Below are 13,304 nucleotides of genomic sequence, written 5' to 3' on the forward strand. Positions count from 1 at the left end.
CATCTTTTAGCTCCAAACTGTATTTTCCTCTACAAAATTTTTTCTCACCTCAAAATATTTCCATTTTGCCAGAAATGTATTTCCATACCTATATACTTTTATGTCTCTTTTCATACTTGAAAGGCTTTTTCTGTCTTAATAATTTTTTTTTTTTTTTACAAATTTTCTTTCTTAATAATCCTGTTTCTCAGTGAAACCCCAGGGAACTGTATTTGAAATATATGCAGAATACGTTAGCTGTCCCAGAGGCAAGTCCATTTCCTCTCACTATCAAATTTAAATTAGCTAGTGTTAAATTGTAGGTCACATCATAATGGGTGCTAAGCAATTACCCTGTCTAAAAAGCACCGCCTTCTGAATGGGCTGACCCACAAGACAACAAAGGGCTCCTCAGCCTCTCTCCTGTGCCTGCTGCCTTTCCTGTTTCCATTGCTTAGGGCCAAGCGCCTGCTTGATTTTCTATGGATGCATTTGTCATTTAAGCAATGTCTGTTCAAGACATTTTATCCCTTTCAAAGATGAGGACAAGTGGTAAACTGTTGAGCTGATGTCACTTTGGATTCCAGGACTGGCAAAGCCTCCAGGACAGACCTTTGTCTGTTGATTTTTGTCAACTTGACACAAATGTAGACATACCTAAGAAGAAGGGATCTCAATTAAGGAATTGCATCCATGACATAGGCCTGTGGTGCCATTTCTTGACTGCTAATTGATGGAGGAAGGCCCAGCCACTGTGGGTGGTGCCATCCCCTAGGTGGTGGGTCTTGGTTGTATAAGGTACCTGATCAAGTCAGGGGAAATAAGCCAGTAAGCAGTCCTCTGTTGTGGTTTTGCTTCCTTTGATGATGGGCAGTAACATATAAGATGAAACATTTTCCTACCCAAGTTGCTTTTGGTCATGGTGTTTCTCACAACAATAGACAGCACACTAGGAAACCATCATCCATAGGTGAGCAATTTTCCATCATGGCCAATCCCAGGCAGCAGCGATCATCCTCACAAGCAATAAGGACTTCTCTGGATCACCTTACAGAACCAAAACTCAGAAAATGACCAACAGACCACACCCTGACCATACTTGCATAATTAATCATTTGTAGTGCTCACCCCTTGTAACAGTTCCTTTTATTTTTTTTAATTTTTCTATTTATCATGTTAATGTTTTCATTTTCTTTTTTTTCTCCATCTTTATTAAATTGGGTATTTGTTATTTACATTTCAATTGTTATTCCCTTTCCCGGTTTCCAGGCCAACATCCCCCTAAACCTTCCCCCTTCCCTTCTATATGGGTGTTCCCCTCCCCATCCTCCCCCCATTACCGCCCTCCTCCAAATAATCACGTTCACTGGCGGTTCAGTCTTGGCAGGACCAAGGGCTTTCCATTCCACTGGTGCCCTTACTAGGCTATTCATTGCTACCTATGAGGTTGAAGCCTTGGGTCAGTCCCTGTGTAGTCTTTGGGGAATGGCTTAGTCCCTGGAAGCTCTGGTTGGTTGGCATTGTTGTTCATATGGGGTCTCAAGCCCCTTCAAGCTCTTTCAGTCCTTTCTCTGAATCCTTCAATGGGGGTCCCATTCTCAGTTCTGTGGTTTGCTGCTGGCATTCGCCTATGTATTTGTCTTATTCTGGCTGTGTCTCTCAGGAGAGATCTACATCTGGTTCCTGTCAGCCTTCACTTCTTTGCTTCATCCATCTTATCTAATTTGGTGTCTGTATATGTATGGACCACATGTGGGGCAGGCTCTGAATGGGCATTCCTTCAGCCTCTGTTCTAACCTTGCCTCCCTATCCCCTCCCAAGGGTATTCTTGTTCCCTTTTTAAAGAAGGAGTGAAGCATTCGCATTTTGGTCATCCTTCTTGAGTTTCATGTGTTCTGTGTATTCAGGGTAATTTGAGCATTTGGGCTAATATCCACTTATCAGTGAGTGCATACCATGTGTGTTTTTCTGTGATTAGGTTACCTCACTCAGGATGATATCTTCCAATTCCATTCATTTGCCTATGAATTTCATAGAGTCATTGTTTTTGATAGCTGAGTAGTATTCCATTGTGTAGATGTACCACATTTTCTATATCCATTCTTCTCTTGAAGGGCATCTGGGTTCTTTCCAGCTTCTGGCTATTATAAATAAGGCTGCTATGAACATAGTGGAGCATGTGTCTTTGTTATATATTGGGGCATCTTTTGGGTATATGCCCAAGAGAGGTATAGCTGTGTCCTCAGGTAGTTCAATGTCCAATTTTCTGAGGAACCTCCGGACTGATTTCCAGAATGGTTGTACTAGTCTGCAATCCCATTAACAATGGAGGAGTGTTCCACATCCTCGCCAGCATCTGCTGTCACTGGAGTTTTTGATCTTAGCCATTCTGACTAGTGTGAGGTAGAATCTCAGGGTTGTTTTGATTTGCATTTCCCTTATGACTAAAGATGTTGAACATTTCTTTAGGTGCTTCTCAGCCATTCAGCATTTCTCAGCTGTGAATTCTTTGTTTAGCTCTGAACCCCATGTTTTAATAGGGTTATTTGTCTCCCTGCACTCTATCAGTTGTAGGATTGGTAAAGATCTTTTCCCAATCTATTGGTTGTCGTTTTATCCTAACCACAGTGTCCTTTGCTTTACAGAAGCTTTGTAGTTTTATGAGATCCCATTTGTTGATTCTTGATCTTAGAGCATAAGCCATTGGTGTTTTATTCAGAAAGTTTTCTCCAGTGCCCATGTGTTCAAGATTCTTCCCCACTTTTTCTTCTATTAGTTTGAGTGTATCTGGTTTGATGTGGAGGTCCTTGATCCACTTGCACTTAAGCTTTGTACAGGGTGATAAGAATGGATCGATCTGCATTCTTCTACATCTGACCTCCAGTTGAACCAGCACCATTTGCTGAAAATGCTATCTTTTTTCCATTGTATGGTTTGGCTCCTTTGTAAAAAATCAAGTGACCATAGGTGTGTGGATTAATTTCTGGGTCTTCAATTCTATTTCACTGATCTATCTGTCTGTCTCTGAACCAATACCATACAGTTTTTATCACTATTGCTCTGTAACACTGCTTGAGTTCAAGGATAGTGATTTCCCCCCGGAAGTTCTTTTATTGTTGAGGATAGTTTTAGCTATCTTGGGTTTTATTCCAGATTTGCAAATTGTTTTGTCTAACTCTATGAAGAATTGGATTGGAATTTTGATGGGGATTGCATTGAATCTGTAGATTGCTTTTAGTAAAATGGCCATTTTTTACTACATTAATCCTGCCAATCCATGAGCATGGGAGATCTTTCCATCTTCTGAGGTCTTTTTCAATTTCTTTCTTCAGAGGCTTGAAGTTCTTATACAGATCTTTCACTTGCTTGGTTAAAGTCACACCGAGGTGTTTTATATTATTTGGGACTATTATGAAGGGTGTCATTTCCCTAATTTCTTTCTCGGCTTGATTCTCTTTTGTGTAGAGGAAGGCTACTGATTTATTTGAGTTAATTTTATACCCAGCTACTTTGATGAAGGTTTTTATCAGGTTTAGTTGTTCTCTGGTGCAACTTTTGGGATCACTTAAATGTACTATCATATCATCTGCAAATAGTGATATTTTGACTTCTTCTTTTCCAATCTGTATCCCCTTGATCTCCTTTTGTTGTCTGATTGCTCTGGCTAGAACTTCAAGAACTATATTGAATAAGTAGAGAGAGTGGGCAGCCTTGTCTAGTCCCTGATTCTAGTGGGATTGCTTTAAGTTTCTCTCCATTCAGTTTAATGTTAGCTACTGGTTTCCTGTATATGGCTTTTACTATGTTTAGGTATGGGCCTTGAATTCCTGTTCTTTCCAGGACTTTTATCATGAAGGGGTGTTGAATTTTGTCAAATGCTTTCTCAGCAACTAATGAAATGATCATGTGGTTTTTATTTTCCAGTTTGTTTATATAGTGGATTACGTTGATGGTTTCCCGTATATTAAACCATCCCTGCATGCCTGGGATGAAGCCTACTTGATCATGGTGGATGATTGTTTTGATGTGCTCTTGGATTCGGTTTGCCAGAATTTTGTTGAGTATTTTTGCGTCAATGTTCATAAGGGAAATTGGTCTGAAGTTCTCTTTCTTTGTTGGGTCTTTGTGTGGTTTAGGTATAAGAGTAATTGTGTCTTCATAGAAGGAATTTGATAGCGCTCCATCTGTTTCAATTTTGTGGAATAGTTTGGATAGTATTGGTATGAGGTCTTCTATGAAGGTCTGATAGAATTCTGTACTAAAACCATATGAACCTGGGCTCTTTTTGGTTGGGAGACTTTTAATGACTGCTTCTGTTTCTTTAGGAGTTATGGGGTTGTTTAACTGGTTTATCTGTTCCTGATTTAACTTTGGTACCTGGTATCTGTCTAGGAAATTGTCCATTTCCTGCAGATTTTCAAGTTTTGTTGAATATAGGCTTTTGTAGTAGGATCTGATGATTTTTTGAATTTCCTCTGATTCTGTAGTTATGTTTCCCTTTTCATTTCTGATTTTGTTAATTTCAACACACTCTCTGAGTCCTCTGGTTAGTCTGGCTAAGGGTTTATCTATCTTGTTGATTTTCTCAAAGAACCAGCTTTTGGTTCTGTTGATTCTTTCTATGGTCCTTTTTGTTTCTACTTGGTTGATTTCAGCTCTGAGTTTGATTATTTCCTGCCTTCTACTCCTCCTGGGTGTATTTGCTTCTTTTTGTTCTAGAGCTTTTAGGTGTGCTGTCAAGCTGCTGATACATGCTCTCTCCTGTTTCTTTCTGTAGGCACTCAGAGCTATGAGTTTTCCTCTTAGCACAGCTTTCATTGTGTCCCATAAGTTTGGGTATGTTGTACCTTCATTTTCATTAAATTCTAAGAAGTCTTTAATTTCTTTCTTTATTTCTTCCTTGACCAGCTTATCATTGAGTAGAGCATTGTTCAACTTCCATGTATATGTGGATGTTATTTCCTTATTGTTATTGAAGACCAGCTTTAGCCGGTGGTGGTCTGATAGGATGCATGGGATTATTTCTATCTTTCTGTATCTGTTGAGGCCTGTTTTATGACCGAGTATATGGTCAATTTTGGAGAAAGTACCATGAGGTGGTGAGACGAAGATATATTCTTTTGTTTTAGGATAGAATGTTCTATAAATATCTGTTAAGTCCATTTGGTTCATGACTTCTCTTAGACAGACACAGTTCCTTTTAAATAGAAAGTTATGTCATATTCTAAGGGCAGACTTTGGGTCTCTGGGCCCTTTTCTGATATGGCCACATCAGTCAAATTTATTCTCTTTATTTCTTGCTGTTTCTTGTCTTTTTGATTGAGACAGATATCAAACTTAGTTTTTTGGAGACTGCTAGAGCTGAGAACTTTGTCCTCAAATTCCTTTTATATTATGAACAAAAAGGGGTTGAACAAACTTTACACGAGTTCTTACTTATTAGTCAGTTTTAGTAAATCATTTGAGTGGGAGGCTTTACTATGAAAGCATAGCACAGAACATATGTCTCACAGTAGCAGGGATGTACACAGACATACATGGTAGGAAGCTTTACTATGTGAGTATGTCACAGACATGTATACTGACACACAGGGCGGAAGGCTTTGCTATGTAAGAATACCACAGAACATATTTCTCACAATAGCAGGCATGTACACAGACATTTGGGGATAGGAAGTCTTACTATGTAAGCATACCCCAGACATATCTCACAGTAGTATACATGCACACTGATATACCAAGATGAAATAACTTTCATATTAATATTTAGTCACAAGATACATTGTTAAATAAAGATGACCTGCTAATTTGGTCAAACTTACAAATTTCTCACTTGTAGTTTGGTAAAAACCTTTATATTATAGCCCCAAAGAAGAATATCAAATCATGGTTATAGACTAACAGACTAACAGACAACACTACACGAAGAATTTGTGCAATCAACTATTCTGATGAATGCAAACTGAAGAATTAAAGATTCCACTAGTCAGAGTCCAGTCTCAGTAAAATGGTGGGGCACGAGGACTGTGGCACAGGAAGAACTAGAATGTGACCTGAGAGGTAGAGCATGTTCACACCCTGGAAATCTCAAAACTTGAGACCAGCAGGAGTGGGACTATTTCTTTCTCTGCCTCTGAGCGAGCCACCAGGTGACCCTCAACTTGGTGGTCACCAAGTGGGTCAGGTAACCCAGCACCTGGAAGGTCTCCCCATGCTAATGGGGCATCTCAGTACCTTAGCTTTCAGCCAATGACCTTTTTCCTCCCTGGAATTCCCACATCCTTCCACAAAACTATGTAATACTTGGTTCACTCCAAATAAAGTGGATATGTTTAAACTCACCCTGAATAGACTACAGCTAAGTACTCATCACAGACTCTTCTTAGCCCTTCCCGCCTGGTGTGCAACAGAATCTGACACCTGAGGGGAGGAGGCAGACTGTACACCCCACTGTTTTGGACTTTACAGAGTCCTCTCTCTAGGCCAGGAGGGCATATACTGGTGCCATCTGGACACCAAGAGGAGAGGCAAAAATGGAACCACATAAAACCAAGGCCAAAACCGAGTATCTGTCTCTAAGCTATAACAGTAGCTGGCAAAGGACTGAAGGATGAAGCTTCTTATGCAAATTTTGGCTAATATTCTAATTAGTTTTTCTGTTTTAGGAGCTAGTCATCAGCATGACATCCTAATCCAAGTTGGAAAGTCCTGTTTTGTAGTAAAAAAAAAAGGCCTGAAATTCTATAGGAAGTCAATCTTTTCTACAAGTACAGAAACATGTTCTGCTTAAAGGTTCCTAGAGAAGAGAAGAGGGAGAGAGAGAGAGAGGGAGAGAGAGAGAGAGAGAGAGAGAGAGAGAGAGAGAGAGAATGTCAAAGAAGCAGAGGAGCAGAGGAGTGTTGAACTGAGAAGTTAGAATCCCAGGAATAACTTATTTTTAGCTCTGATGCACCTATAAAAATCCTTATTAATTTCCCATCCTTTAATCTCAATCTCTCTCTCCTGCTCTTCTCTCCAGTTTTCGAAACTCTTAATTCTTCTTAAAAAGTAAATTAACAATTTTATTATCCTTCTTTTAAATACTTAAAATTCCAATTAAAGATAGTATCCCCACTTATGATCTTCAGTTCCATTGCCTGGGATTTTATTTTGATGTGTAAAATATGAAACAAAACCAGTTTGGGGATATTGCTCATTTCAAGGTATCTGCAAGTTAAACGATCATAATTATCAAACACAGCATAAGCTGGAGTCAAGTGTGGGCTGTTTTCCCAGCATCTCTTTATTTGTTCTGTTTCCCATTTACTGTCTTTCCTTTCCCCTGGAAGTTGCAGCCTCCCTCTGTCAGCTGGAGGAATTTGCTTGGATCAGATTCAGGTGCTGTGTATGAGAGCTGGTGTGTGTGTGTGTGTGTGTGTGTGTGTGTGTGTGTGTGTGTGTGTGTGTGTGTGTGTGTGTGTGTTAGCTCTTGACTCCAAGTTGCTTCCTCTCACAGCATCCCTGGTTTATCCTGTATGTTTGTGGGAATGCATGTGAGAGGTTTTAGCAACCACCTCCTATGTGTATCTATCTGGCTGAGCCAATAAGATTCTTTGTAGTCTAGGTATGCTGCTTTGGGCTTTCCCTTGAGGCCCTTGCATATTCTGGGAGGTCCCTTCTGATACCCCAACCTGTTGGGCTGAAAGGAATCAATGCTTCTTCAGCATACTTATGAGTAGACACTTTCAGCATTTCTGGACCAAAACAATCAACTTTCAATAAACAGGAGAGGACTTAGACAGAAATGCACAATTAGATCCTGACGGAGTGGCAGGGAAAAATAGCCAAATACTAGCAAATAAATATGCATGTAATACAGAGAGGGGGAGAGGGAGGGAGGGAAAAAAGGGAGGGAGAGGGAGGAAGAGGAAGAGGAAGAGGAAGAGGAAGAGAAAGAGAGAAAGAGAGAATTTCCAATAACTCAAAATAAACCAACGGATATTGACCAAATGAAAAGATGGTCCAGGCTTCAGAAAGAACTCACCAACTTCTACCTGAGTTAGCAACACAGACAGTAGGGTATAAAAGGCCCACATTGACACACAGTGTCACCTTGCGTGACTCAACTGGTGTGAGTGGATGGTCCTTGGGGCCAAACTTCAGACCCTAAAACTGTTGACAAAAACATAGCTTTCATTTCAAAGGGAATAAAGTAAGGTAGTCTGAACCAAATTTGGGTGGCCATGTCCCAGGAACACGGGCTCAGATTATCTGAATAACATGTTTGCACGTGGAAGTGGTTACATGGACCTTTAAAGTCACAGAACTGAAGCAAACCAGAAATCCACGCATGTAATAATCTTACATGGAAAAAGGCTTTTCAACCCTCAGTTCAAAATGGACCAAAGACCTCAACTTAGAACCAGAAACAATGAGGCTGTCAAAAGAAAGCGCTTCCGGATAGAGGCATAGATAGGCAAGGGTCTTCTTTTTCTCACCTGATTTTATTAGCATATGCTAATTTTGTTCACGTGACTATGACAGTTCCATAAATGTATATAATGTATTTAAATCATCTTCACTGCTTGCTATCCTCTCTTGTTGCCTTTCTGCTCTTATTTATCCCTCCGTTTCCCAGCTGGTCCCTCTTCCACATCTATGTGTCTATGTGTCTATGTGTCTATATGTCTATGTGTCTATGTGTCTGTCTGTCTATCTGTCTGTCTGCCTGCCTGCCTGCCTGTCTGTCTGTTCATCAGTCCATCCATCCATCCATCCATCCATCCATCCATCCATCCATCCATCCATCCATCCCATCTATTACTGAATTCATTTCACTAGGGTTACTCACAGGAGCATGGACACCTTTAACAGCAGCTATACCACTGAATAAAATGTCTTTTTCTCTCCCCTAACAACCATTAGTGGTGTATAAGTATTCAGAGAGGGTTGGAGTAAGTCCCCCCACCCCGCCCAGTTGATGACTGGATATTGACAGACAAGTCTGTAGATGCAGGAATCATAGCTGCTGTGGGTCTAAGAGCTAAAGAGGCACGCCATTCCCAGAAGTCAGTGTCCTACAACGTTCCCTGCCTTCCTCTGGCTCTTCTACTCTCTCTGTTCTTCTGTGATGTTCCAGGAGCCTCGGGGTGGGTGACATATAAATGTTCCCTTTATGGCTTGGCTGAGCATTCAACAGTCACCCGCTCTCTGTACTCAGATCAGTTGTTGAGCCTTTGTGGTCATAGCTGATGACTACTGCATATGGAGGCTTCTCTAGCCAAAGCTGTCAATAGCAATAACCCACAGGAATAAAGAGAGCTATTTAGAAAGCAGTTTGAATGCAGTTGTATTTAGCAAAACAACAGAAATAGTTTCCACACTAGGGTCTATGAGCTCCCCCGTTGAGAAGATTTATGGTACCAGGCACAGGTTCCTTTTTGTGAAAGGAAGTCACTGGTTATCCCATAACAAATGCAGCCAGAGGGCACTGGTTACTCCATAGCAGACCTGCCATTCTTCCATCAGTCTTGAGCAATAGGGTCTTACCGTGTAAGTCTGGTGAGAAGCAACAGCAGTGATCAGCAATTGGCAGAGACCAAGAATTGGAATAAACCCCAGTTACACAAGAGATAGCACCAAGAATCAGCAAACAGGATTACGGGAAATTAAAAAAACTTCCATTCAGGAAAGGAAACAGTTAATCAGATGTCTGACTAGAGTGGGAGGATCCTTTGCCAGCTGCCAGGCTTCATCAAAGAGGTCAATATCTGTGATATTCGGCAGCCTGTAAAAGGTGAGCACCAAATTAAAATCAAAGCGCCAGTCAGTAAATAGGTCCGTGAACCGAACAGTTCTCAGAAGAAGAAGTAGAAATGGCCAATAAATATATATTTCAAAATGCACTGCAATCGTTTACTTTTTGAGTTTCATGTTGTTTACCGTGCACTCTCCACTCCCCTCCCATCGCCCTCCATTCCTAACCACTCCCCTCCCAGTTCCTTCCATCTTTTCTCTCTCCCTCCCTCTCCCCTCCCTCCCTTCCTTTTCTCCTCCTTCCTGCCCTTTTTTCTTTCCTATGTGGTGCAAGTGGTCATAACTGCTGTGTTATGACAGTAATGGCCATACTATACCCAGAAAACAGCCCTAAGGCACTCTTCCTCATCCTCCAGCCTCCACGTCCTTCTGTGCCCTACTCTAGATATTCCCAGGATTTCAGAGGGGGTTGCATAGATGTCTTCTTTGGGGACAAGGGCTCTATGGTCACCTATTCCCAGGACTTTGCTCAGTTGTGAATCCCTACTTTGACAATTACCCTTTGCCAGACATAGACTTTCCAACCAAGGTTGAGAGCAGCACTCGTCTATGGATTTAAACATCAATATTCAGAAGGTAGTCTACTGTATGTCCATTTAGAGAAACACAAGTAGGATATTTCCCTGCGCGGCCTGTGAGCTCCCTATGACTAGCTGTAGCCTTTAGATCAGGTCTCAGCCATGTTTTCTTCCTACGCAGCAAGCTTGAGATGTAACCAAGAAACTGTTGGATATTTCTGGAACATTTATGCCATGGCTGTGTTGGTTGGCGTGTCTTGCCAGGCACTTCGGTATCTTAGCACACAGGGACCACATCTAGGTGGGAGTGTTGTTGAAATTTCTCTCCTAACTGCCTACATAGCACTCTTTGGCACTTTGAACACCAGCCAGCTCCGCTACAGCCTGACTTCTCTTGTGTCTTGATTCCAAATTTAGTGGTTCCGTCAGCATTAAGTCATGGTGTCTACTTATGATAGGCAATAAAGAGATGCAGAAGAGCTTGCATTGTATTGGAGCCTCTGGTACTTCCTTGGCCAAGACTCATGGGGAAGAATCATGCACATGGGACTGGGATGTTGGTTAGAAATTTGACTTATGTGAGCAGGATTGTGGTAGAGTACCATTTAGTGGTAGAGTACCACCACTAAAGCTCCTTCAAGAGATTATGCTATTCCAGGTGTGGTGGCTAATGCCTTTGATCCCAGCACTCAGGAGGCAGAAGGAGGAGGATTTGTGAATTAGAGGTCTACACAGTAAGTCCAGGCCAGCCAGGGATACATAGGGAGACCCTCTCAAAACCAAAGCAAAACAAAACAAATGTCATGCATTTTAGTTGGTTTATAAAGGACTAGGCTCTGTATGGGTTTTTCACACATGGGTTTGATTAAACCATTCTCCTTTCCTATCTTTCCTCTACTTCTCAGTCCCCAACCATGTTTAAACATTCCCAACTCTAAAGTCATAGTAATGTGTACCTTTAATCCCAGCATTCGGGATGCAGAAACAGGAGATCTCTTTGAGTTTCTGGTCTACCATGGTTACACAAAACAATCCTATATCATCGTTGTCGTCGTTGTCATCATCATCATCATCAACAACAACAACATCTTATCATCATTCCCTACTCTAGCATTCCTTTCTACAATCATATTAAATGTGTGTATTATCCCCTCGTCAGACCCTTTAATTCCCCCACTTTCAATGGCTCCTCTATGGACTCCCTTACTTAAACACAGAAATCTAAACATTTGTGTTTAAGATCCACATAGGAGGGGACAGAAAGTATTTGTTTTCATAGTACCTTCAGAGTACCTTATTCAGTATAAAATTTTCCAATTCCACCCATTTCCACAAAAACTTCAGAATTTTCTTTTAGCTCAGAGCTGAGTAGAATTCAATTGTATACATATGCCCTATTTTCATCATCTATTCATCGGGTGATGGACACCTGGGGTGTTTCCGTTTCCTAGTTACCGAGAACACAGCAGCCATAAACATGGACACTCAGGTCTCTGGAGATGGAGCTACAGGCCAGTGTGAGCTGTGAGTGGGTGCTAACAACTGAACTTGGGTCCTCTGGAAGAGCAGTAAGTGCTTTTAACCACCAAGCTGTCCCTTAAGCCCCACCTATGCCTATACATTTAGTCTATTTAGTAAATTACAATGTAGCAAATTAATAAAATCAACAGACTCAGAATTTGAGGTCTTGAGATGCTTGACCCATTTTGGAGTTGATTTTTATGCAGGGTGGCAGGTAAAGGGCTCTGTTTTCATCTTTCTACAGGGAGACATCGGGCTCTCCCAGCACCGTTTGTTAGTGATGTTTATCTCAACCGTCTACTTTTGACATCTTTGTGAAAAATCAGGTCACTCTAGTTACACGGGCTTATATCTGGATTTTCTGTTCTGTTTAATTGATCTACCCATCTGTCTTGTGACAGCACCACACTATCTTTGTTACTATGTTTCTGTAGTATAATGTGAAATTATACTTGCATGGCAATATCCCCAGCATTGTTCTTTTTGACTATTTAGGTCTTTCATGTTTTCATGTGAATTTAAGTTTTTTTTTCTATTTCTGTAAGCATTAGCACAAAGATTTTGAATGGAGTTGTACTGAATCTGTAGACTAATTTTGGTCAGATGTTCATTTTCAAAATATTAATTCTTCTAATCCATGAGCACGGCAGTGTCTTTCAATTTTCTACTGTCTTTCTTGATTTCTTTCTTCAGTATTTTAAGGTTTTCATTATAGAGATCTTTCATGTCCCTGCTTAGGTTTATTCCAGGATTTTTTTAGACTATTGTTTAGGGGTTATTTCTCTGATTTTTCTCAGTATATTTGTCATTGGTATATGGAAAGGTTATGGTTTTTGTGTATTAATTTTGTATCCTTCCACTTTGTTGAAAGTGTCCATCAGTTATGGGACTTTTCTGGTGTTGTCTTTAGGATCTCTTTTTAGAACCATATCTGTAAATGCAGATACTTTGACTTCTTCCTTTCCTATTTCCTTTTATTTCCCCATCTTTAGAAAAATTACTTTAGATAAGACTTTTTAGCATGCGAACAGGAGTATAGAGATTGGAGACACTAGTTTGATTTTGATTTTAGTGGAATACATCAATATTTGTCCATTTATTTTGGTGTTGACTATAGGTTTGTTATATATAACTATTATTATTCCCAAAATAACAACTCAAATATGTTCCCTGTATCCCTATTCTTCCCAGAGCTTTTGTCATGAAGGGATGTTGTATTTTGCCAATAGTTCAATCCTACATTTCTAGAGATGATCACATGATGTTTTTCTTTGTGTCCATTTATTTGTTTTTTTTTTTTTCTTTTTTTCTGGAGCTGGGGATACCTGATCCTACCCAGGGCCTCATGCGGATGTTAGGCAATAGCTCTACCACTGAGCTAAATCCCAACCCTGTGTCCATTTATTTGATGTATTATATTATCTCTTTGCCAGTGTTGAATCATAGCTGAATCCTTGGACTAAAGCAAACTTGATCATAGTAATGAATGTG

Source organism: Rattus rattus, chromosome 5 (assembly GCF_011064425.1).
Source record: "Rattus rattus isolate New Zealand chromosome 5, Rrattus_CSIRO_v1, whole genome shotgun sequence".
Lineage (NCBI taxonomy): Eukaryota > Metazoa > Chordata > Mammalia > Rodentia > Muridae > Rattus > Rattus rattus.